Source organism: Protopterus annectens, chromosome 6.part0, assembly GCF_019279795.1.
Source record: "Protopterus annectens isolate FY-2018-M chromosome 6.part0, PAN1.0, whole genome shotgun sequence".
Taxonomy (NCBI): Eukaryota; Metazoa; Chordata; order Ceratodontiformes; family Protopteridae; genus Protopterus; species Protopterus annectens.
Genome location: NC_056737.1, coordinates 1252909935 through 1252935394, shown reverse-complemented (window position 1 = coordinate 1252935394; position 25460 = coordinate 1252909935).

The window sequence follows — 25460 nt, the reverse complement described above, 5'->3', positions numbered from 1 at the left end:
GGAGTTGGATATGTCTGTGGAGTTACCCCGTTTGTGAATGGGTAGAGTAAAGAAATTCTTCCATACAGTGGGGACATAGGATTCAGAAATGGTTGATCAAGATGGATACAGGATAGGCAAGAGGTTCAGAGGCAATCGGCAGGAAATAAGAGGGTAGCTTGTCAACAGATGGGGAGCAAGGTTTAAGTTTACAGAGTAATGATGTGATATAGTTAGTTGATACTGCTTTTAGAGAGAAGGAATTAGAAGGGTTTGGAAGAGGTATAGAGTTTGTGGGGGTACTAGCATTGTTTCTGGGGGGGAATGAATTTATTATGGAGATTATTGAGTTTATAAAATGATTGTTAAATTTGTTGGCTATGTCTTCAGGCATTGCGTTGGGACATGGGTTCGGAGAGGAAGGGTTTCCTGGATGTAGAGTCTGATTAATAGAGCTCCAGAATTTCTTTGGGTTTGATTTAAGAGTAGAGGAAGGATTGGCATAGAAGTTTATTTTGTCATAATGGATGATTTTTTTTTATTTTATTTCTGAGTTCTTTAGTTTCCCCTTTTATTTCTGAAGAAGAGAAGGGGTCTTAGTTTTAGTCCACATTTTCCAAATCCTATCCTGGTCTTTCATGAGGGTTCTGGTAGATTTAGTGAGCCAGGGAGCAGTATTGGATTTGATTCTAATCGTGCGAAGAGAAGCAAGGGAGTTAAGAATGTTTAGGAATGTAGTGTTGAAGGAGTGGACAGCTTCATCTAAGGGAAGAGTGGTGAGGTAAGACCAGTTAATTCTGGAGAGTTGGTGAATAAAGGAGTTAGTACAGAAATGAGAAAGTTAGCGGGTGGTAATACATTTGTACGGTTTGGTAAGGTGGGGAGTATGTCTGGTAACTGTTACTGGACAGTGGTCACTGAGGGCATTTGGAAGGGTTTGGGAGTTATGATAGTTTTGAGGGTGGGAGACCAATATCCAGTCAAGAAGAGAGCTAGGTAGGTGAGATTTATTAATATAGGTTGGGGTTGGGATTAGCTGCTCAAACCCATATAGGTTTATACAGGAAATAGTGTTGAGAGCTTGTATTGAAAGCCAATCAATATTTACATCTCCCAGTATAATTATTTAATTGTGGATGGTCTGTGAGAGGTGAGATAGGATGTTCTCAAGTATGTTAATATTATCACCAGGGGGAATATAGATTGCTGCGACAGTTATGGTGTTGAAACTATTAAGTTTGAAGTTGGTCAGTAGGAGTTCAGCTGGTGAGAAGGAGGGTAAGTCTAGTGTGGGACTGATTTGGGAGAGACAATTGGAGTAGAGTATGTAGATTCCTTCTCCTTTTCTTTTTGGTCGATCTAATCTAAGGATATTATAGCCAAGAGGGATAATTTCACTGTCCAGATGGTGTGGTTTTAACCATGTTTCTGTTAGGGTAACTATGTCAGGAGTATAGTTAGCTTGGAGTACTTGAACTTTATTTACAAGGCTCCTGAGGTTGATAGAACTGAGTTGTACTTGTTTTTGTGGGATGGAAGGGTTGGCAGGATTAGATACAAAAGGGTTATTGTTCAGGGTAGTGTCTGTAGGGCCTGGGTTAGGATGAATGTCACCTGATAGAAGTAGAGGTTTGTAATGGGGTTTTAATTTGAGTAGGTAGACTTTATTTTTTTTTGTTTTAAAGGGGAGGGGGGAGATCTTTTTATAGGAATGGGAGTGATGGGGGAAAGGATGGAGGGACAAATTAGTAGATAGGATTGTGGTATAGTACTTGAGTTAAGAGTGGTGTTTGAGGGATGTAAATAGGGTGTAGGTAATTGTGAGTGATAGAAGGTGAGGTGATAGAGTATAAGGAGTAGAGAATTACCACATAGGTGGCAGTACACTAAACACCAAAAGTGTGATAAGAGACTTAGGAACACAAGTGGACAGTGGTCTCACCTTTGATAACCACATTGCCACAACAGTCAGGAAATTCTTCTATGTGACACACATCATCACTATGGGTTTTCATCCACTGTACTCATCCCTCATTAGACCCCTCATAGAGTACAATGCCCCATTTGGTATGTACCTCACAAGACATCTGCAACAACTGGAAAGGCCACAGAAACACCTCACTAAAAGAATCACAGGTCTAAAGCAGATGCCCTATGCTGACCAACTAAAAAAACTCCAGCTATACTCTGTCACATATCGTCTACTCAGAGGCGATCTCTCCTTAACATACAAGGCCATGTCAAACCCAGAGCTGTTGGACATGTTACACTTAAAGAAATCCCAATCCACCAGAGCCACACACTCCAGGGACCTAAACCTTGTCATCACAATGAACAAAACATGCTGGAGGGATAGGTTCCTGACCCAGAGACTCCCCATACTCTGGAATAGACTGCCCATACATGTCAAGCAGAGCGCCTCCTTGGCTCTCTTCAAAAGGAACATTGACGACTAGATGGGAGATAGGAAATTTACCGCAGGGATCACGTTTGTTGCCCTGCTAGACAGGGGTCCAGGGATCTAAATATTGTGGGAAGAAATAGTCAGGGAATTGTTATGACTAGGCTTGTACAGGCCCTAGGGCCGATAGCCTAGTACCAACTTATGATCCTATGAACCATTGATCTGGGCAGTACAAAATATTTCATTCTTTGCCAACAAATTCACTGCATCAACTTTTTTCACCAATTACTGATACACCATCTACATAGAAAGTAGAATTGCAGCTCTCTATATTATCAACTTGATTTTTTGAGTGACCCTTCTTTATAACTGTGTGAGGTTTACTTGATTTGAAAAACTTTTGAAAATGGTTCAATTTTTACACTTGTGGCATTGCTGACTAATTGCCAAGCATTTTTCTCTTTTAGACTCATGATTGGCAGCACAATTGTGACAGTTAAATATAAAGGTAGATTTGAGTTTTGCTGATTCACGCTTGTACTGCACTGAGTATGCTCCTTTCTTAGAACTTGCTGGAAAACTTTCCCCCGGTTTCTCTATGCCTTGCACGGCATGCAAGATCAGTGCAGGAGCTCTAGCAGGCAATTTGTCTGCTGTGCGATCCAGGAACAGCCTGCAGGGCCGTGCACGATCACTCCTGCACTAGTCCTGCACGGACTAAGCCCCTGTATGCAAATCAGCCCATTTGCAGGAGAAATCCATGCAAATGAGGTGAATTTGCAATCCAGGAAGCTTGCAACTGCCACGCAGGGCTAGTGCAATCTGCAGAAATATATTCGGTTAGTAACCAAATACATTTCTGCAAAATCCAAAATGGAGCTGTGACAGGTCCAAATAAAGGCTGCATATCATGTAGGAAGCATGTCAATAGCCAAGTATAAGGCCATTGGCATTGCAAACATGCTAAAAAATAAAAAAAACAACTTTTATTTTTTTTAGCCAGTCTCAGCTGTTTAAGCATAGGGCAGTGGCGCGCAAACGGGATCGGGGGGAAAATAACAAAATTAACCTAAATTAAGCATTCTAACTAAAAATCACTATTCTGCCATGCAAGTCAATGGCAGGCAGAAGACAACATGGCCAGTGAGTAGTGGTTGCGAAGGGAGGGAGGGGGGGCTCAGTGTGAGACATGTAACTATGCATTAGCAGGCAATCCTATGCAAATGAGGGGAATGATAGTGAATCCCAGTTTTTCTCAGCATGCTAGCCAGGTCCCAACTGTGTAAGAGTAGGAATAGCTTGGTGCAAGCCTAGGAGTTAGATGACATCATGGGTGTGTGTGTCAGGCATACTGTAAATGGATTGGAGCCCTGTGGCTCGGGTTTGCTCCTAGCATAGCACAGCTTAGCTAGGGGGGTGTCTGAATCTGCCTAACACTCATTAAATTGCCTAAGTGGGTGTGCATGCCACGCACCGGGTTTTAAAGGAAGAAAAAAAAATTAAACCAGGAAATAGCAGCACTGTGCACATTTGAGTACTCTGTTTGTGCAGGGTGCCCCCAGGCTTAAACAGGAAGGCAATGGGAAGGGAAAACAGCAGGAGGAAAGTAATCAAGGAGAACTAACATAGCTGTCAGGTGAAATGCATCAGAATCAGCCAATTACACAGGCAGCAGACCAGCCCAGCCCAGAACATTACTATAAACTATGCAAACACCTTCCCCTCTGGGTTTTCCCATACTCTACACCACCGGTGTATACAAGCGGGGAACTTTTAACAAACAAAACTACAAAATGAGAGGGGCTGCAGCAGGCAACATAGAACAACATGGGCAAGAGCCTGAGGGTAGTGAGGATGTGAATTCTGCCAATCAACCCACAGTGAGGAGGTGGAGCACTATAGGGTGGACAGAGACCTCCTACAGCAAATTGCTGAGCTGTGCCAGCCACACCTGACACACCAAACTGACCGAGGAGAATCCATACCAGTGGATACCAAGGTATGTGTAGGCCTAGGAATACTAGCCACAGGTACCTCCCAAAGCTCAACTGGGGATATCATGGGGATCTCACAGGCATCAGCATCCAGAGTATTCCACCAGTTCCTGGATGCCATATGAGCACATGCCAGTGAGCATGTATATTTCCCCAACACCCGTGCGGTGTTGGCCAGCAATATGCATCTCTTCCACCAAATAGCAGAATACCCTGAGGTACTGGGTGCTATAGACTGCATGCACATACACACCAAAGCACCACCTGGTGATCAGGGTAGGACCTACATCAACCGCAGGGGCATCCCCTCCATCAACTGCCAGGTCATCTGTGATGCCCAGGGCATTATAATGAATGTGTGTGCTGGCTGCCAATGAAGTTACCACAATTCCTACATATGGCATCTGATGCAGCTGTACCAGAGATTTGCCAATGGGGACATCCCCTACAGTCACCTAGTGTGGGATGCTGATTACAGACTGGAGCCAATGCTGATGACACCCATTAGAAATGCACACACACCTGAACAAGAATGCCATAATGAGTCACACGCACAGACCAGACTTATAATAGAGTGTGTGTTTGGGATGTTCAGGTCACAGTTCTGGTGTCTGGACACATCCGGTGGAGCCTTGCAGTACTCATCAGCTACATGTACCCAAATTGTTATGGTATGTGCCATGCTACACAATATGATCCTGTAGAAACAGCTGCAGCAGGAACAGCATGGGGCAGGGCCACACAGCCCCCCACCAGTGCCAAGGCCTGCACAAGCAGAGTGACTCAGAGGAGGAACAACCTGAGCCTGCCCCAGTTGGCAGATGGAGGCATGCCCAATATGCTGAGGCTGCGGCAACGAGATAACGCATAGCACATACACTGCCACAGTTGGGACCCAGGGAATGGCACCTCTCTCTGACATGCACATACAGTAAAAGGGATGCCAAACATGACACTACCTGTGCTCAACCATGTATAGGGAGTGTACTATGTGCATTCCACATAGGCAGCCCTCCAGCACCATCCGCTTTTCTGGCACGCCCTCAAAGTAAGTCAATCAACCTACCAATTGCCAAATGGAGTAGAATGTGTCATTACTTGTATCTATGGTATTTCTTTCTTTATTTCTTTCTTTCTTTATTTATTTATTTATTTATTTTATTTTATTTATTTCCAGTTTGATAACTGGGGTTGTCCACTGGGCTCAAGGAACCCGTTTTCAGTGGAGGCCCGGGGAGAAAAGCTCCAAAATTACAAAGATAAATAAAAAATACAATACAATAAACAGTAAAGTAAAGTAAAGAATACAATAAAAAATAACATAAAATGCAATTATGAATAAGACATAGTGTTATATAGTATTTTAAACAAAAATATAAAATGAAACGGTGAGTTGTAGCAAAAATGCAGTGCAAATAGAAGAGTATAGAAGACTTGAGGATAGTTCCTGAAGAACATGCATGGTAAGTAGGAAGGGTATTGGAAAGTAAACAGAGTAGTAGGAATAAGTACGTAAAAGTAGAGAAAGGAGAGAGAGGCAGTTGAGTAGGGAAGTAAGAGACAATTGTTAATTAGAAGAAGAACAAATGTGAAAAAAAGTGAAAAAAGGGGTAGGGAGTTATAGAAGGGGGAAGGAGGGTAAAGTAAGTTGAAGAGAGTTTGATGCAAATAGTAGATAGAGTCATTTATTAGTCAAATGTTATATAGGTTTAGAAGGAAGAAGTATAAAGAGAGAGAGAGAGAGTAGAGAAAGAACACTATGTATAGTATATACACTATATACATTAAAGGTTCATAAGTTATGTTAGAAATGTTGAAGGCAAGCTGTTGGGCAGAATGCCAAGGTGTAGAAGTAATTAATAAAGAACAGGTAGGAGTGAGTTTATTAGAATTAGGGGGGCAGAGAGCAATTACATTTCCAGTTAAGGGAGAGATGAGAATGGAGCTGGGATTTGAAGAGTTCAAAGTTATTGGAGGTTCTTATTGAGGGGGGAAGAGAGTTCCATTTTTTTGCTAAGGAGTAGGATAGCAGATACTGGCCAGCGGGATGTTTTGGTTTGTGAATAGAAAGTTGATTTTGTTGTGCGGATCTTAGGGGTCTATGAGGAGTATAAGAAGGAAGGAGGTTTGCTAGAGCAGGGCATGCAGTAGGATTATTGATTAATTTGTGGGCTGTAGTGAGTTGGAGGTAGTTGAGATAGTTGGGAAGTTCTAACCACTTTAGCATGTGAAGGGAAGAGCAATGGTGGGAGGAGTGTTTAGATTTAGTAGCGAATTTGGAGATTTTGTTGTAGCAGATTTCTAGTTTTGTGGAGATGGAGGAAGCAAGGTTGGTTAGTAGAGGGGCACCGTATAACAGTGAAGGTAGTAAGTAGGTAGTGGCAAGAGTATGCCTGGTAGAGGGAGAGAGGAATTGTGAGTTTCTGTATAGTAAACCAAGTTTTTGATTTTTTTTTTTTTATATTTGATTCGACATGCATATTGAATTTTTGGTGTTCGTCGATAGTAACACCGAGAAGTTTAGTGAAGGGGACAACTTCTATTGGGGAGCTGGTATTACTGATAATATTGAAAGATTGTTTGTCAAGGAGCATATTTTTAGAGCGAGAGAAAAGTAGGATTTTGGATTTATTAGCATTAAGAGAGAGGTGGTTTTGAAGCATCCAGTTCTCAGTGGCTGTGAAGGCAGATTGGGTAATTGCTTGGAGAGCAGGAAGATTAGGAGCAGAGCAGATTAAAGTGGAGTCATCTGCATACTGCGCTATTTTAGTGTTGAGAATGGCTGCATGGAATTCATTGATAAATATATTGAAGAGCATTGGACCGAGTATTGAACCCTGGGGAACCCCGGTTGGGGTGGGAAGGAAGATTGAGGTACCTGTTTTCCATTTCACAGCCTGGGATCTGTCAGAAAGATAACTCTTAAACCAGGTAAGTGAGTGCTGAGCAAGATTGAGGTTAGACAGTTGAGTTAGAAGGTGGGAATGAGAGACAGTGTTGAATGCCTTGGATAGATCTAGAAGGACAGTGGATACAATTTCTCCAGAATCACGAGCATGGTTTACTATGTCTAGAAATGAGAGGAGAGCAGTTATTGTATTATGGCCGGGGCGGAAGCCATGTTGAGTAGGGGTAAGGAGATGGTTACTGATAAGGAAGGGCAAAAGTTGTTGGTGGATGCATTTTTCTAGAATTTTTGATATTGGGGAGAGAATGGCTATTGGACGGAAATTAGAGATGTTATTGTTTTTGCCTCCTTTGTGAAGAGGTAGGATATAGGCAGCACGCCACAATTTGGGGACGTAAGATTCATGAATGGATCGGTTGATGAGAATGCTAATGGGGATGGCAATGGCATCTGCAGCAAGCTTTAGAAAGAGTGAGGGGATATTGTCAGGGGCATTGGAGCATGGCTTGAGTTTGGTGAGAAGCTTTTTGATGTGAGAGATAGAGATGGGTTTTAGATGGAAAATAGGGGGAGGGGTGGGAGAGGAAGACTGGGTGGAGGAAGGGAAGGTAGGGTTGAGTGGAGGGGAGGAGATGTTATTGGGGAAGGTCTTAGTGAGTTTAGTTATGGAGTTGGTAAAGAAGGAGTTGAATTGGGTGGCAATTTCTGTGTCTGTTATATTATTATCAGGACAAGGATTGTTTTTTGTACCTGGGTGCAGAAGAGAGTTGATGGAGTTCCAGAACTGTTTTGGGTTATTTGAATGGGTAGACTGAAGTTTAATGTAGTAGGATTTTTTTGTCTTTTGTAATAAGCTTTTTGGTTAGGTTACGAAGCTGCTTATATTTCAGGAGGGTTTCAGGGAGTTTTTTTCTGATTGTAAAGTTTCCAGGTCTTGTCTCTTTGTTGCATAAGTGATTTAGTGTCTTAAATTAACCATGGGGCAGAGTAAGGTTTTATTCAGTTTGTTCTAGGAGGGGCTTGGGCATTTAGAATATCTAGGAAGGTTGTATTAAAGAAATCTATGGCTTTATGTAGGGGAATAGATTTTAGATTGTCCCAGTTTGTTTGTTTAATTGTTTCTGAGAATATAAAATGGTTGAAGTTTTTGAGATTACGAGTATAGGTATAATGGTGTTGATGAGGGGAGGAGTGGGTAGCTCGGAGAATGAAAGCTGGGAGATGATCACTCATGGTATCTGGTAGGATACTAGAGTGTGATATCTTATTTGGGTGAGAGGCTAAGATCCAGTCCAGAGTGGATCCTGGGGGGGTTGATTCTATTAGGTCTGGTCACGCCGATTGTTAGTTGGGTAAAGTTGAGTAGATTAATAGATAAAGAGGGATTATTGTTATTAATTTTGTTCCAATCTATATTCACATCGCCTAGTATGTAAGTTTCCAGTTTAATGTTAGTTGAGGACCATAGTCGAATATTTTCAAGAGTAGGGATATTATTTCCAGGGGGAATGTAGATGCTCATAATGCAAATACTTTTATAGTTATTCATTTTGAGTATCCCTATGACTAGTTCAGCATTGCTAAATTGAGGAATGGGGTTTTGGTAAGGAGTTAGGTTAAGTAGGCTGTTATAGATTAATGCTACTCCTCCTCCTTTTTTGTTTTGGCGGTCGCATCTGAGTGCTTGAAAGCCAGGGGGAAGGATCTCAGAGTCAGTGATGTGGGGCTTTAGCCATGCCTCTGAGACTGTTACTATGTCTGGAAGAGTATAGTTAAGTCAGGCATGGAAGAGAGATATTTTATTTTTTAAACTCTGGGTATTGATTGTAACTAGTTTAAGGAATTTGTGGTTGGAGGTATTGGGTAAAGTAGGGCGAGAAAAGGAAGTTGTTATCTGAGGACCAGGGTTGGGGTGTATGTCTCCTGCTAGGAAAAGCAGGTTAGAGGAAGAAGGGAATGGGATCTTTGAATTACTTATAGTAGTTTGTGGAAAGAACAATTTTGTTTTGGGGGTATGGAGTTTAATTGAGTAGGGGAGCAGTTTGAGTTTGAAATAGTGAAGTGAGTTTGGTTGAATTAGACTGGGGGATATGGTGTGAAAGTGGGATGTGAAGGGGTGGAGCTGGTGGAGGACAGTGGAGGTGGGGGAGTAGGAGGGGAGAGGAAGTTTGTAAGAGGAATAGGAAGTAGCAGTGAAAGCAGTTAGTAGGAGAAGAGTAGTTACAGTATATATGAGGAAAATGTGTGGAAGTGGATATATCATCATTGTTAGAGTTAGGTATAAGGGGATGTATCAGGATATGTGGTGGTGTTTAGGATAAGAGGGAGGAGAGACTGAGAGAAAGGAATATATAGGACAGAGAGGGAGGGAATACTTAATTGAAAGGGTTTAGGGGAGGAGTTGGGATGGGATTGGTTGGAGGTGAGGGGGAGTAGAGATGAGATTGGTTGGGGGTTAGGGGGAGGAGAGATGTTGTAAGTATAAATGTAGGACTGCTGGGTGTGGGTGGGATATGGGGGTAGGGTAGGGGAGCAGAGTGAGCCTGTAGGGCGAACAGAGCGGGGCAGGCCCAAAGGAAGGATGCAGCAGGAAGACGAGAAAAACAATCAGTTTAGTGGAAGGTAAGTTCAGGAGAAGGTGAGTGTGGAAGGCAATGGATGTGGGTATAAGGAAAGGAAGAATGAGAGGCTGTAGGGAGTATAAGGGCTAGTATAGGGCTAGAGGTGAAGAAGAGGTGGGCGAAATGCTATGGTGTTTAGTCTATAGTAAGTTGAAATAAATGAGAATAAGTAAATCAGAGGTGGGTGAAGACTGCCCTCTAGTGGTCATAACCTGTAATAACAGTGATTGGAGATCACAGTAGAAGGCTGAGAGTGGAAGGGAATTCAGAAGGGAAGGGTTTGAGGGTGTTGGAAATACTACAAAGGCTGTGGAAATTTTGGAAAGGGGGGATATGGAGTACAAGACAGCAAGTAGTGGGGATATGGCTGCTGATTGTTCTGGCTGTTTAAACATGACACCTAGCAAGTATCATAACACTAACCCATACAAGTAGAGATAGAAGCTAATTTAACATACAATCTTAGTTTGTCTTGGTGAGTCTGTCCAAGGGATACTTTGGATACTCAGGTAAGGGTGTGATAGGAGAATATAGTTGGTCTTTGAAGTCCAGCAGGGCCCAACAGGAAGTAGGAAAGTTAGGTAAAAGTAGTTTGCACAACTGGAGAAAAACAAAAATAAAGGGAGAAGAAAGTTATTATAAATACTGGTTATCTAACAGGAGAGAAAGCAGGTTAATTAGCAAAACTAAGAGCAAAACACATAAAATAGTCAAATAACAAAGCCTCAACATCAGGTGTAGATTCTTCCGAAACTATGCACAAGCACTAGAATATTTCTCCTCTTTGTAAGAAAACTATTGAACAAAGCAGCTAATCTACAAAACATTGCAAAACACATTAGCTAGTCTAATATCAAAAGTATTAAACCGCAGGTGTAGTAATTTCAGAAACTAGGCACAAGCATATAACCTTTCCCTTGTTTTAAAAGAAAAGATATAACAAATGCAGCTGTATTTAAAACATTGCAGCAAGGATCACACTATTATGGATGTGAGCATGCAAGGGAATTGGGTGGCTGAATATTATGGCAGCAGAAAGACACCCATAGTGGCACCATGACACCTGTAACACATACTGGAGTCACCATAGTAACCAGTACTACACAGGGTGACAAAACCCACTGCAGAAAATGTGCTGGGTGACATGTGTGTCCATATGACTCATACATGCCAGTCAGGGCAGTTCCCATACCCAACAACAGTCTCAGCCAGTAGGACAGGTGTAGACAAACCCAAACAGAGCCTGTGCTATGGCCCCTGAATGAGCGCTATGGCTACCCCCCCCCCCCAGGCCTACACAGACAGACTACAGCAGGTCAGGCAGTGGGATGTTAGTTCTGAAGGATAGGAAGCCAGGCACTAATATGTAGGGCAACCAAAGCTAAGATCTGTAGTACACTGATATGTCTCTAGTCAGCATGATAGGTAAGAATACAGAAAGAAATGGAGTACCTGACATACCAGCACAGTCATAGCAAATGTGTACAAGTGAAAGGTGTGTCCCCCCATCCTATATTGTAATGTAATAACAGTCAGGTGTGCCCCCCCCCAATCCTGTGTAGAAATGCAGAAATAGACAGGTGTGCCCTCCACCCTACATAGTAATGTAATAACAGTCTGGTGTGCCCCCCCAATCCTGTGTAGAAATGTAGAAATAGACAGGTGTGCCTCCCCATCCTACATAGTAATGTAATAACAGTCAGGTGTGCCCCCCTATCCTGTGTAGAAATGTAGAAATAGACAGGTGTGCCTCTCACCCTACGTAGTAATGTAATAACAGTCAGATGTGCCCCCAAAGCCTGTGTAGAAATGTAGAAATAGACAAGTGTGCCCCCCATCCTACATAGTAATGTAGTAACAGTCACATGTGTTCCACCCAATCCTGCATAGAAATGTAGAAATAGACAGGTATGCCCCCCCATCCTACGTAGTAATGTAATAACAGTCAGGTGTGCCCCCCTAAGCCTGTGTAGAAATGTAGAAATTACCAGGTGTGCCCCCCATCCTAAGTAGTAATGTAATAACAGTCAGGTGTGCCCCCCCCAATCCTGTGTAGAAATGTAGAAATAGACAGGTGTGCCCTGCCATCCTACATAGAAATGTAGTAACAGTCAGGTGTGCCCCAAGCCTGTGTAGAAATGTAGAAATAGTCAGGTGAGCCCCCCATCCTATGCAGAACTGAAGTAACAGTCAATGCCAATTCTCGACAGAAACCCTGCAGAAACAGCATGCTACATGTAGGTGTACAGCACAAAGGTCAGCACTGCAGTACAAACTACCTGGACTCGATCCACACATTAAATACAAATGGGCATAATGGGCATGCTCACACACTTAAACACATGAAGGCCATGTCTGCAAACACCAGTGGACCAGAAATATCTGGCAGTCACAGTTGTTAGTGCAGACACTAATCAGTATGCACCACTCATGTCTTGCACACACAGTGGATAGGAATACAGAAATATATGTAAGGACAACACACTATAATAAGCCAAAGGTAGATGTACATAGATGTGTGGAAGAGGGTGACTGTGACAAGGAGCCATCCAGGCCTGTCCCACCCAGCACACAGCCAAAGAGCCCCAACCACATGAGGTTCAGATATCACTCACTGCAGATACTAGTCACCAGTATCTGTCAGCATTACAGACTATGTGGTGCATGTGCTAGCTGTGCAACATGACTGTATAAGGAAGTAGTCATCTAGCAGCTGTATACACGTACCTGTGAAATATGACCCTGTATGTGCCCACATGTGACGTGTCAACCTCTAGATGAATGGGTTATGGCCCATGTATACACACTATCCTCCCCATAGCCATAGTATGACAAGCCTGCTGAGGTTATCCACTGTTAAATACACCTTTGGGAGAGGTGTAGCCCAGTAATCTCTGTGACGCATCCCATAACTGCGTACTGCTGTAGTGTGATAAACTAGTTAGGTAGGAGTTCAAATCCCAGACATGGCAACTGTGTTTGTGTGTGTGTCTGCCTGTCTCTGTCTGAGTAGAGAGCAATGCTTTTTAGGGTAGCCACACTCCCTACAATTGAAATGCTGTACTTTGGTAAGGCTGCTGATGTCATCCACCTAGAAATACATCTCTGGGAAGGTTGTATTCCAGTAATCTCTGTAGTGTGTGCCATAACTGTGTACTGCTGTAGTGTGATAAATTAGATAGAAGTTCTAATTCCAGACTTGGCAATTGTATGTTTGTGTATGTCAATCTGTCTCTGTCTAAGTAGAGAGTAATGTTTTTTAGGGTAGTCACACTCCCTACAATTGAAATGCTGTACTTTGGTAAGGCTGCTGATGTCATCCACCTAGAAATACATCTCTGGGAAGGCTGTAACCCAGTAATCTCTTTAGCACATGCCATAACTGTGTACTGCTCTAGTGTGATACATTAGTTAGGTAGGAGTTCTATTCCCAGACTTGACAAGTGTGTGTTTGTGTGTGTGTGTCTGACTCTGTCTATGTAGAGAGCAATGCTTTTTAGGGTAGTCACACTCCATACAATTTGAATGCTGTACTTTTGCAAGGCTGCTGATTTCATCCACCTAGAAATACACCTCTGGGAAGGTTGTAGCCCAGTAATTTCCGTAGCATGTCCTATAACTGTGTACTGTGGTAGTATGATAAATTAGTTAGGTAGGAGTTCAAATCCCAGACATGGCAAGTGTTTGTGTGTGTGTGTGTGTGTGTGTGTGTGTGTGTGTGTGTGTGTGTGTGTGTGTGTGTGTGTCTGACTCTGTCTGTGTAGACAGCAATGCTTTTTAGGGTAGTCACATTACATACAATTCAAATGCTCTACTTTGGTAAGGCTGCTGATGTCATCCACCTAGAAATACACCTCTGGGAAGGATGTAGCCCAGTAATCTCTGTAGCACATGCCATAACTGTGTACTGCTGTAGTGTGATATAGAACTCTGGTAGGGTTCTATTCCCACCCATAGCAGTTCTGGACATTATGTGTGTGTTTCAATATCTGTGTAGGGTGGCTAGTCACACTCAGTACATTTCAAATTCCCTACTTTGGCAATCCTGCTGATGTCATTCACTGTGAAATACCCCAGCTGGGAAGAAGTTCTCCAGTAATCCCCGTCACGTGGTGCATCCTATAACAGCTTCATGTGTAGTGTGATATAGACCTCTGTTAGGGGTTCTATACCCACACATGTTGGTTGTGGTTGTTTTGTGTGTGTTTCAATGTCTGTGTAGGGAGCAATGCATTTATCCTAGCCACACTCACTACAATTCAAATGCCCTACTTTGGCAATCCTGCTGATGTCATCCAATGTGAAATGCACCTTTGGGGAAGGAGTACTCCAGTAATCCCTGTGGTGCATCCTATAACAGCTTCATGCTGTCATGTGATATAGACCTCTATTAGGGGTTCTATACCCATACATGTCGGTTGTGGATGTTTTGTGTGTGCTTCAATGTCTGTGCAGGGAGCAATGCATGCTAGCCTAGCCACACTCACTAATGCCCAACTTTGGCAATCCTGCTGATGTCATCCAATGTGAAATACACCTTTGGGGAAGGAGTACTCCAGTAATCTTTGTGGCGTGTACTATAACTGCATACTGCTGTAGTGTAATAAGCTAGTTAGGTAGGAGTTCTAATCCCAGACATGACATGTTTGTCTGTGTTTATAACTCACATCCTGTGTGGAGGTGGTTCTGAGTGTGTACCAACTGGACCCAATGTAGAGTGGGTTTTGCAAATTTCTTATATGGTGGCCCTCGTATATATCACAATGATCACTGTACAGGGTTAACAGATGTGAAATACCCAAGAGGCTGGGGTGCATATCCATACCCATACATGTGACATTAAGGCCAGGCAAACAAAGTTAGCAACCCTAGTATTACCCAGAGAACACTCTCAACCTATGTCTCATACACACACACACACACACACACACACACACACACACACACACACACACACACACACACACACACACACACACACACACACACACACACACATTTGCCTAGGCAACAACCGCTATGTTGGTAGTACACTGCATATTGCCCACTGATAGTAATTATGGAGTGATTGAAGTGACCTACAGAGGGCATGGCACCCTGTCCATCTGTCCAATAGGCATGTACATGCAGACAGTGCGCCTTACCCATGTTCCCCACTGGACACCTGCAACACCTGTGGTGCCATCAAATGTGACCCACAAAGGACATACCATGCTTGAAAATATGCCCTGTATGGACAGATGCCACTGACACCAGGGAATGCCATTAGCATGCTATCAATATAGGTGCAGGATAAACCTGCTGTCCATTACCAGGTCCCGCCACATGAGGCCAGGACTGGCACCTTGGATTATAATCTGTGTACGCAACATAGGCCAGACATCCCAGGTAAAGTTCCACATGTCACTGTACATTCATGGGGGAGGTGTGCACATCACAGACACCGTACATTTCATAGACTAAGGAAAACATACATAGCAAGCAATGCACAGCATTGGCCACATGCAATAGTCACCCAGGTGACTGTCTGGTGAATACAATACCCACCTGTGTGGGCAAATCCAGAAACTACACCCCTGAGCCACAATGCAGACTGTTGTCATGGGGGCCGATGCCTAGGTGTACCCATCACCTAGCCTTGTATACCCATCTGGCACAGTTGACCACTACACACCCGTGAATGAATGCACCCATGCATGTCAGTACTGGCACCGTGTGTGTGTGTGTGTGTGTGTGTGTGTGTGTGTGTGTGTGTGTGTGTGTGTGTGTGTGTGTGTGTGTGTTGTGTGATGCATATGTTCACATTCACACTCACTACAACCCCCATTGGCATACAGAAGCATGCTGTCTGATGTCAGACACCTTCCCATATCCTTTGCCCATATATCCTCCGTATGACCCCTGTGGTGCATGTGATACCTGTAGAGTAATGTGTTGTGGCAGTCTCACTAGTGATGGGTTGTATTCCTAGCCCTGCCAAGTGTGTCAATGTGCGTGTGTCCCTGTGAGAATGAGGCTGTGTTGATGCTGGCACTTGTTCTTGCAGACAGGCACATGTACTACACCTACCATATAGCTACCATGTCCCTGTTGCAGATGTCACTCACCATCACATATACATTCTTAGGGGTCCACAACATGTAACCTATGTGGCGCATCCAGTAACTGCATAGAAATGTGATAGCACTACACGGTCATCAGGGTTTGACACCCTATGCTGGTAGGTGTGTGACACAAACAGCTTAAGTTTTACTCCCTCACCCCTCCCTGACTTGTCTTTGCCTCTGTCTGCCTCTCCAACTCCCTGTCTGGTGGATGTGGAGACTAGGAACATCATGTTGGTGTTGGGCCTTTTCATTCACTGTGAGCAGTAACTGAATCTGTTGTTTGGCAAACAGCATCTCAGATGGATTGGGAATTTACCTTTAACAATATACACTGTGGAAACAGGGCAACACACAGGAGGGGGAAGTGCCTGACCTGACCACAGACTATAAGTGCTGCTATAGTGCATTTGGAGTAATGTTGGTTTAACAGTGTGTGTGTGGATATGGCTGTCCTACATGTTTTAATACCTGCCATGTCAGTTCTATGTTTATGAGGAATCCCCATGTGTAGGGTCATCTGCAGACTCGGCAGTGTGTGGTGCCTTTGGTTTCATGTGTTACCCACAGAGGATCTATCTGTGAACTGCAGAAGGTAGTGTGAGGATTGCAATCTTACTGACTTCATATCCCTCATAGGACATATGTTGCAACAAACCCTGTTACAACAGTAAATGTATGAGGTTATCACAGCAACATGTCAAAATTGGCCCTGTGTATGTGCTTCCAGCCACAACTCTGTCAACCTTTGTACATATGTCATGCATTAAGAGGTGCATATGTGCTGTACACCATAATTAGTGTCATCATATCTGATAACAAGCCAGTGAGATATCAGACTGCTACACATGTTATGTACAGTAGGGGTTATATTTGATGACATAACCTGGACATTCTGTGGTTGCTTGTACAGTACTGAGGTCTGTGTACTTATGGTGAATGTCGACAGTATGTGTATTGTTAATATGTACTTTGGCCTGTGTACAGACTGTGGTAGATGTCATTGTTCTAGGTCCCATCCTATCTGATGTTACATGCTGCTCCACTGTATGTTACCGTATTGGCTTACATGTTTGTAGGGCCATACACACACATGTCCCATACCACGTGGCACATATGAGGATGGTGTGGAACAGATAGTCCATATACTGTAATATTATGCTAGCTTACCATATGTGGCTGTGGCTGTGTTCACATTGGTTGTGTTTATGCACATTCACACAGGTGTATCGTACCCTGTGCTGTGACATGCCTGTAAAGCCTGCTATATATGCAGGTACATGTGCATTGTCCCATAGGAGATGTAGGCCAGTGTTGAGCCAGTCTGCCTGTAGCCTGCACAGTGCTTTGTTACATGCCTACCAGCTTAGTGTACTTACCCAGTGAGATGTCCTGTCCAGATACTTGCCAGATGTACTGCTGCCGGGCCTCCCTTAACAGTCATGTATGTCAGACAGAGCAGTGGGATGCTGTACAGATGTATGTCAATATCTAGTGGGTAGTATGTGGCCATGGCACCCCTGTACCAGCAGTTATTATGTGTCAGGACAGACAGGAGTGTGTGAATGCATAACCTATGGGGGCAGATTTATACCAGTTGTTATGTGTTATACCCATCTACATGGCTGTTAAAAATCCATATTGTCAGGCTTGGTCCACATGTTTTGCACAAAGGGGTCCTGTGTATACCTCTGGACTGTACAGAGTGTGTCAGAATGTCCACATATATTGGCCAATATCTCTGCTGTAGTCCACAGGAGCATTATGTGATAGCAACGGTACTGTACTATGATGTCCTTAGGATGTCTGTCAGTAGCCAATGGTGCACATGTGAAAAGCAAATGTGACCTCCCACACACACCACTAATATACCTGCTATACATACCTGACATCCGCTTGCACTATGAAGTTGGGACTATAGGGGCTGAGTTAGGGCTACACTCCATGTTCTGGACATATGGTGAAAATGTATGTACATATAATTATCCATATATCTATATATATAATTACACATATACATATCGACATATATAGATGGGTATGTATCTGTACATAGATATGCATATACATGTACACACCCAGATATATACATATACAGAGCAATATATGTCTACACATATACAGATAATGATACATATGCACATATACATATGGATATCTACATATATATTGACAGTAGTAGGTATATCAGAATATATATGTATGCACATATAGTTATAGATATCTACATATATATATATATATATATATATATATATATATATATATATATATGCCATCATAACTAGGCATATCTGTACACATAGGATGTGCATACATATATAGCTGTATACACATATACCTATATATATACATATACGTATACCTATATATACACATATAGGTTCATAGGTTCATAGGTAGGTACTAGGCTATCTGCCCAAAGGCATTTATAAGCCTAGCCAAAATGTGTTGGCTTTCGCCGCCCCCTTAGATTAGTTCCTTGTGCCTCTGTTCAGCAGAGCCACTGAAGTGATCCCTGGGGTAAACTTTCTGTTTCCCATCCACGCATCAAGGTTTCTCTTGAAGAGTGGTAGTGAGAAGGTCTACCTAACGTAGATTGGAATTTTGTTCCAGAGCATGGGAAATCTCTGGGACTGGAATCTATCCCTCCAGCACATCCTATTTATTTTTGTGGTGAGGTTTAGATCCCTAGAGCATGTGGCTCGAGGGGATATGGTTTTCTTTAGGTGGGGCATGTCCATCAATTCTGGGTTGGACATGGCCTTGTATGTCAGGCAGAGATCACCTCTAAGTAGGTGGTATGCAACCAAGTACAGCTGGAGTTTCTTCAGTCAAGCTGCATAGGGCATATGTTTGAAGCCAGTGATCCTCTTGGTGAGGTACTTCTGTGGTCTTTCCAGCTGTTGAAGGTGTCTTGTAAGGTACATCCCAAATGGGGTGTTGTACTCTATGATGGGTCTGATGAGTGATGAGTAGAGGTGCACAATGACCTCTTTTGTGCTGGATGCAAACCCTTTTGTGATTAGGTGGGCCACATAGAATGATTTATTTAACCACTTTGGCAATGTGATTATCAAAGGAGAGATTACTATCTACTTGGGTCCCAGATCCCTTATTACATCTTCCATATTTAGGGGACTGCCACCTATGTTTTACTTTGTGGGTACTTTGTTTATTCCAAAGGGGATGACTATGCACTTTTTGGCATTTAGCTTGAGGTCATGATTTTGACACCAGATATCCGTCTCAGTGAGACCTTCTTGGAGGATGTGTGTGTCAGCCAGAGAGTCAATTATAACCCCTAGTATGCAGTTTTTTGCAAACTTGGTCAGCCATAGTCCTCCTGTGCTTGCCTGTACCTCTGAGAATTATTTGCCGAACAGGAGGGGTCCTAGGACTAAGCTCTGGGGAATGCCACTTGTAACCGGTTTAGAGTTGGACCTAGCTCCTGCAACTCTCACCATGTGGGTTGTGTCCATGAGCCAGATGGCACCCCATCTTGTGACATAGGGGTTTATGTTCAGGCTGGTGAGCTTGTCTATAATACCAGAATGGGAAATGGTGTTGAAGGCCTTTGTGAGGTCTAGGTAGGCTGTATGTACCACCTTTCCCTCGTCTATAGCCTTGGTAACTGTCTCAAAGAAGTCCGCCAGGTTTAGGAGGCATGTCTACCCTTAACCAAGCTGAAATGGGTAGGGTCCAGTTTTTGGAGGTTCCCAATTTTGCTGTTAATGAGTTCCATGATGATGCTTTCCATAGCCTTGCAGACCAAGCTAGTCAGGCTTAGTTCCTGGGGTCTGTTGTGGCTCCTCCTTTGTGGAGTGGAATAACCATTGCTGTGTGCCACTCTATGGGTACATAGCCTGTGGAGAGGCCGAGTTTGAACCGTGTGTTTAGGTGAGGGGTTAGTTAGTCTTTGAGCTCATGTAGGACGCAGCCTGGGACACCATCCAGTCCCATTGATGATGTGTTTTTGGCTTTGGAGAGGGCTGTTTTAACCTGTCTGTGATTTCAGGGGCTCTACATTCTTCTGGTATGGTTATGGACCCTTTTTGGGGGTGAGAGGGGGGTGAAGTTTGCACTGAATCTGTCTACCAGAATGTTAGTGATATCAGTCAGTGCAGTGTATTTTGTGCCCTTCTGCACTAACTCTGAGCAGATCTGAGCATTGCCACTTATATTCTTGACATAGCTAAACAATGTCTTGTGGTTATCTTTGGAGTCCTTGGCAATCTGTCTTTCGAAGTTAGCCTTGGATGATTTTTATGAGGGATCTTAGTTTCTTGCTGATACTGATCAGGGATGTCTTCCCTTCTTGGGATTTTACTCTTTTCTTTACTAGTTTCCTCCTTCTATTGTATAGCTTGTTTATGGCAGGGGTCCACCAGACTGGTTTCCTTTTCTTGGAGGAGTGAATCTTGGTTTTGCTTGGGATAGCACAATCCATGCATGTAGGTGCCCATAGAATGCATTAGTAAAGGATTTTGCAGCTTGGACAGCATTATCCTTTAGCATGGGGGCTTTGAAACTTTTCACGTTGATCTTAAGTAACGTGAAGTTTGCTTTTGAAAAGTTTTTCGTGGTGGTTTCCTTGACCATGGTTGGGGCGGAATGTGGTTATCCAGAGTGATTAGTTTATGTTCAGATCTAACCAGCAAGGGGTTGACCTCTGGTGTGGAACACCAGTCGCCCATGTTGGGAATGACCAGGTCCAATATGTTGTCACCTCTGGTGGGAGTGTTGACCAGTTGATCCAGGGCATTTGAGTTTATAAATTCTAGGAAATGTTGGGAAAGGGAGTTAGTACTTGAGTAGTTCTCCCAGTTAATGATTGGGTAATTGAAATCACCCAATATTAGGGTGTTTGGTAGGACCTTTATGTTTCCCAGTGTTTCCAGAAATGTGGAATGGGGGTCCTGGGACATGGTGGGTGATCTGTAGCAAGATACAATTTGAATTGCAGTTTTGCCCATTGTTAGTTGCACGTGGATGATCTCTGAAGCATTGTGCTGTGCCACTAACCCGGAGTTGTGGGTATCCTTGACGATTATGGATATACCCCCGCCTTTTGTATTTTGGTCTGGGTTCTGTGGCCAAAATGTATGGTATGAGTTGTAGCCTGAAAGTACTGGGGTGCTCTCTGGAGCCTTAGACCAGGTTTCTGTTACTGCACATATATCAATTTTCTCCATACTGAGGATTGCCTCAAGTGCATGCATTTTGAGGTTTAGACTTCTGGCATTGAGTAGTGTTACCCTCAGTTTTTTGTTACTTGTGCTATTTATGGTGGTGGGTTTGTCTTTTGAGCCTTGCCTAAAAAAGGCACTATGGGGGTGGCAAGAGCTTTGGCCAGTATTCGAAAGCCTAAGGGTGACAGGTGCAATCCGTCTCTAGCAAAGCAGCGTGGCTTGTCGAGCATGTCATCCCAGGCAGATAGACACTGGATCTCCTTTGAATGACACCAGAAACTTAGCCAATTGTTGATATATTTTTTCTTTATACTGTGGTATAATTCTTGGTGAGGGCAGGATGCTACTCAGGGTCATGGTCATACAGCCTGGGCTACGTGATCAGAGAGGTCTTCCATGTCTCTTTTCATGTAGTCCAGGGAGGTACGGCTCAGGTCATTCACACCAACATGGACAATGACAGAGTCATATTTGTACTTGTTCTGGAGTGACCTGAGTGCTTGTGTTATGTGGCGGATCCTGGCACCAAACAGGCAGCTAACAGTAACCTTCTCCTTGTTCAGCCTAGTGAGTGGGATGTCAGTGTGTCTGACTATAGAGTCACCTATTACTAGTGTGCTGGGTATGTTATTTTGCCTTTAGGTCTGCGATTGCATGGCACACTGGTTTTGTGAAATATATGTTTCATGGTTTGTGTTAGGGGGTGGAGGTTGCTTGGATGTCTTCTTTGGAGGTCTCAATTGCTTTTGCAGATTTCTATTTAGAGCCTCCAAGTATGTTTTCTTGTATTTATGTGTGTTTTTTGCCGGAGCTGGTTTAATGGGTCTATGTGAGACTGGTGGTGTGATGCAAGTATTTCCCTTCTCCTCTTGACTGTCTGATCCAGTCTTGGGTTGAGAGAGCTTAGCCTCCAGTTTGGCTGTATAATTGCATCTCTCGCATGTATTAGTGTTTGGTGGTAGGAGGAGAAGGGTGTCTGTGTACATGAGGCAGTTGTAACATTGCTTCAAAATGCCCAGATTCACCAGTTGGACTGGAGAGCACACCTAAAACTGCCCTTTGGACATGCCTGGATAGGTACAGTGAACTGTTTTACTGATTGGCTGGTAAGGTCAAATAGAGAGCCTTGTCCTTCTGTACAGTAGAGGGGGGTCTAATGCTAGGGTTTATTAGTGCTTGCTATGAGTTTTGAGCAAGTGCTGGGCTGAGAAATGCATGGTTTGAGTGCTTAAGTTAAATGTTTGTCGAGTTCCAAGGGAAAATTGAAGGGGAGACTTTGTGGAGCCGGGAATAGTTATACCCTAGCTAACCAGCGCTGCCTTATACCCTAGCTAACCGGCGCTGCCCGGTTGACAAAACTGGGCAAATGCATTTTTCATAGCAGGGAAATGAAAGCAATAGAAATTAGCCCAAATGGCCAATAAATTAGTAATTTCTGGGCTGAAACCACTCCTCCAGGGACAGATAGGCTGCTCAAAGCTCCCCCTCTCTCACAGGTAAACAAAGAAACTTCCTTCTATCCAAGTAAGGTATGGGCAAACTCAGAGACTTGTAACACAGCCCTTAATTCAGCACTAACCTGAAAACTGGACTATACTAGCTTAGAAAGGTGGGAAACAAGTATATATATATATATATATATATATATATATATATATATATTTTTTTCAGAAAATAAAGTAGATACAATCATTAAAACACTTTAAATGCACAGAAAATGATACTTATTGTTATATATCTCAGATCAGAGTTGTAGTCAAGGCCCCTAGTAATAAAGTAGGAAGAAACACAAATACAGTAAAAGCAGATAAATAAAATGCTATATATATATATATATATATATATATATATATATATATATATATATATAAAACAATAGAAAACAAACAAACTGATTTAAACAAGTTACCCAATTAACCAGAAAAAAGCTCAAAACTGAGCCCTGTTCCAGCAGTCTTCAATCAGACAAGTTCTAACTGCACACTCCTGCCACTAGGGTGCAAGGGAACATTCTCCAAAAAAAGATGGCCTGGATCAGTGCTCAAGTTATACAAACAAAGCTAGATTCAGCAGGCCAGAATCTGGTCTATGCCACAGCAATAAGGCAAACCAATTTCAGAAAGAAACAGTTCAAATAAACAGGCACAATAAGTCTGTGACCAGAAATTCCCAGCTCAGAAGGGAAGAATCCAGCCTCTCTTCCCACAAGAGTGCAGACCACAAACCATTTTTAATGTAGAATAACTGGCCTGTAGCCCAAGTGCTTAAACCAGAACTAATGCACTTTTAGAATAGCAGACACTGAGCCTTCAATCAGCAATTCCCAGCTTAAAAGGATGTAAGCTAGCTGTCCTGCCACAACAGTGCAGACCACAAACCTTCTTAATGTAAAACAACTGGCATGAAGCCCAAGTGCTTAAACCAAAAGGCTTAGAATAACAGTTACAATTTAATCAGGCTACTACCAAGCAGTAATAAATACAGCAGAATAAATAAAATTGAGTACTTTTAAGAAGAGGCAGAAGCAAAATAAAGTAGGAGGAAACACAAATACAGTAAAAGCAAATGTATAAAGTGCAATTATTTATGTATATATACATGTATATATATATATATATATATATATATATATATATATATATATATATATATATATATATATACATATGTACATACAAAGAGAGGTACACATGGCCATATATATGTAGCACTATACAGATGTGTATACAGACATATGTATGAGTATACATGTGTATGTACATGTAGACATATATAGACCATTATATGTATACAGCCATATTTCTGTCATGAGTAAACGTCACAGTTGTGTATACCCTCCCACATGTATCTCACAGTATGTATCTGCAATGTGCACATTATGATAAAACAACATACGTGCTGCAACAGTCATATTAATAACAAGGACTACACAAGTTAAGAACTACAGGAAAATGTTCAATACTACTCAATATGTGTATTGACAGCTATATTGGTAAAACAACAGCAGTCTTCACAGTGTCCATGGCATACTGGTAAAGTGCTGTGACTTCAGTGTAAAGGGTCCTGGGTTCAAGGGCTGTTCATTTTGTTGCTGGGCAGAACAAGGGCTGTCAGATACAGAGTGGTTAAGGCAGTTTTGAACAGCTTTAAGTGAGTTTGAACAGGTTTACATGAAGCTAAGTGGTACTAAGCTATGGGAAACATACAAGCACTTACACAGCACAGGCAGCGCTTAACAGTGCACAAATCAGCTTAGCTGTTATATTGCACCAATGTTGATACTTGATAAACATAGCTTAGCCCTGGTAACCAGGACACACAACCCAGTCTGATAACCTGTAATAAGTGTATATAATGCCATGTACAATACATGCACCTATGTGCTGTCATTACAGTAGCAAAGGGTGTGAGTGTCATGTGTGGGAGACAGACATATATGAGGCCTATACAGCACTGTTATCCATGTGAATGTGTTACATACAGGTGTAGTAGCTCAGGTTACGTGCTGTCAAACTAGCATGTAGTGTATCATGGCAGTACTACTGTTGACAGTGCTAACCCAGGCAAGAGCAGAAGGCTTAATGTAGTACTAATAACAGGCCCACCTGCAAGCATTGCTGGACATGGAGGCCTCCCTGTTGTATCCCTGGTGTGTGAGCTGTGTCACAGTATATACCCCTTACTGGTCTGAAAACGCACTCATGCTACTGCATAGCTACCTGCCAAGCTGATGACTGTCAGTCCCTGTACAGATGTGCAGATGGCAGGTATCCAGCTCAGATATGTACAGGCAACCTACGCTTGATTGATGCCCTACTATGAATGTGGCATGTGCATGAGATGCATATCCCTGTAATAGCAATGTTGGGGTATACTATGGGTTGTATCACAGTTGCAGCCAATATATGATGGTGGGTATGGCAGAGTGTCATCATGGGTTTCAGGGAGTACAATATCCAGTGGGGGATGTGGGTGCTGTGTACACTGTTATTTCACCAAGGTACACCAGGTATATATCCCATGTACCACATTATGGTTACCACTGTCACCATCAATCATACAGGTAACTGTTAACACAATCCAAGCCAGTTATGCATGTGATGTGTGCAGCCTACCTGTAACACATTGGAGACATGGTAAAGTTAGTTAGCAGTGACAGGCCCTGGTATCTTAGATGGGTGTCTGGCTGTTATGTGTCTGTAAATGTGTATATGACAATATGTCACACTATGTATCGTCCAAATACACCCATTATATC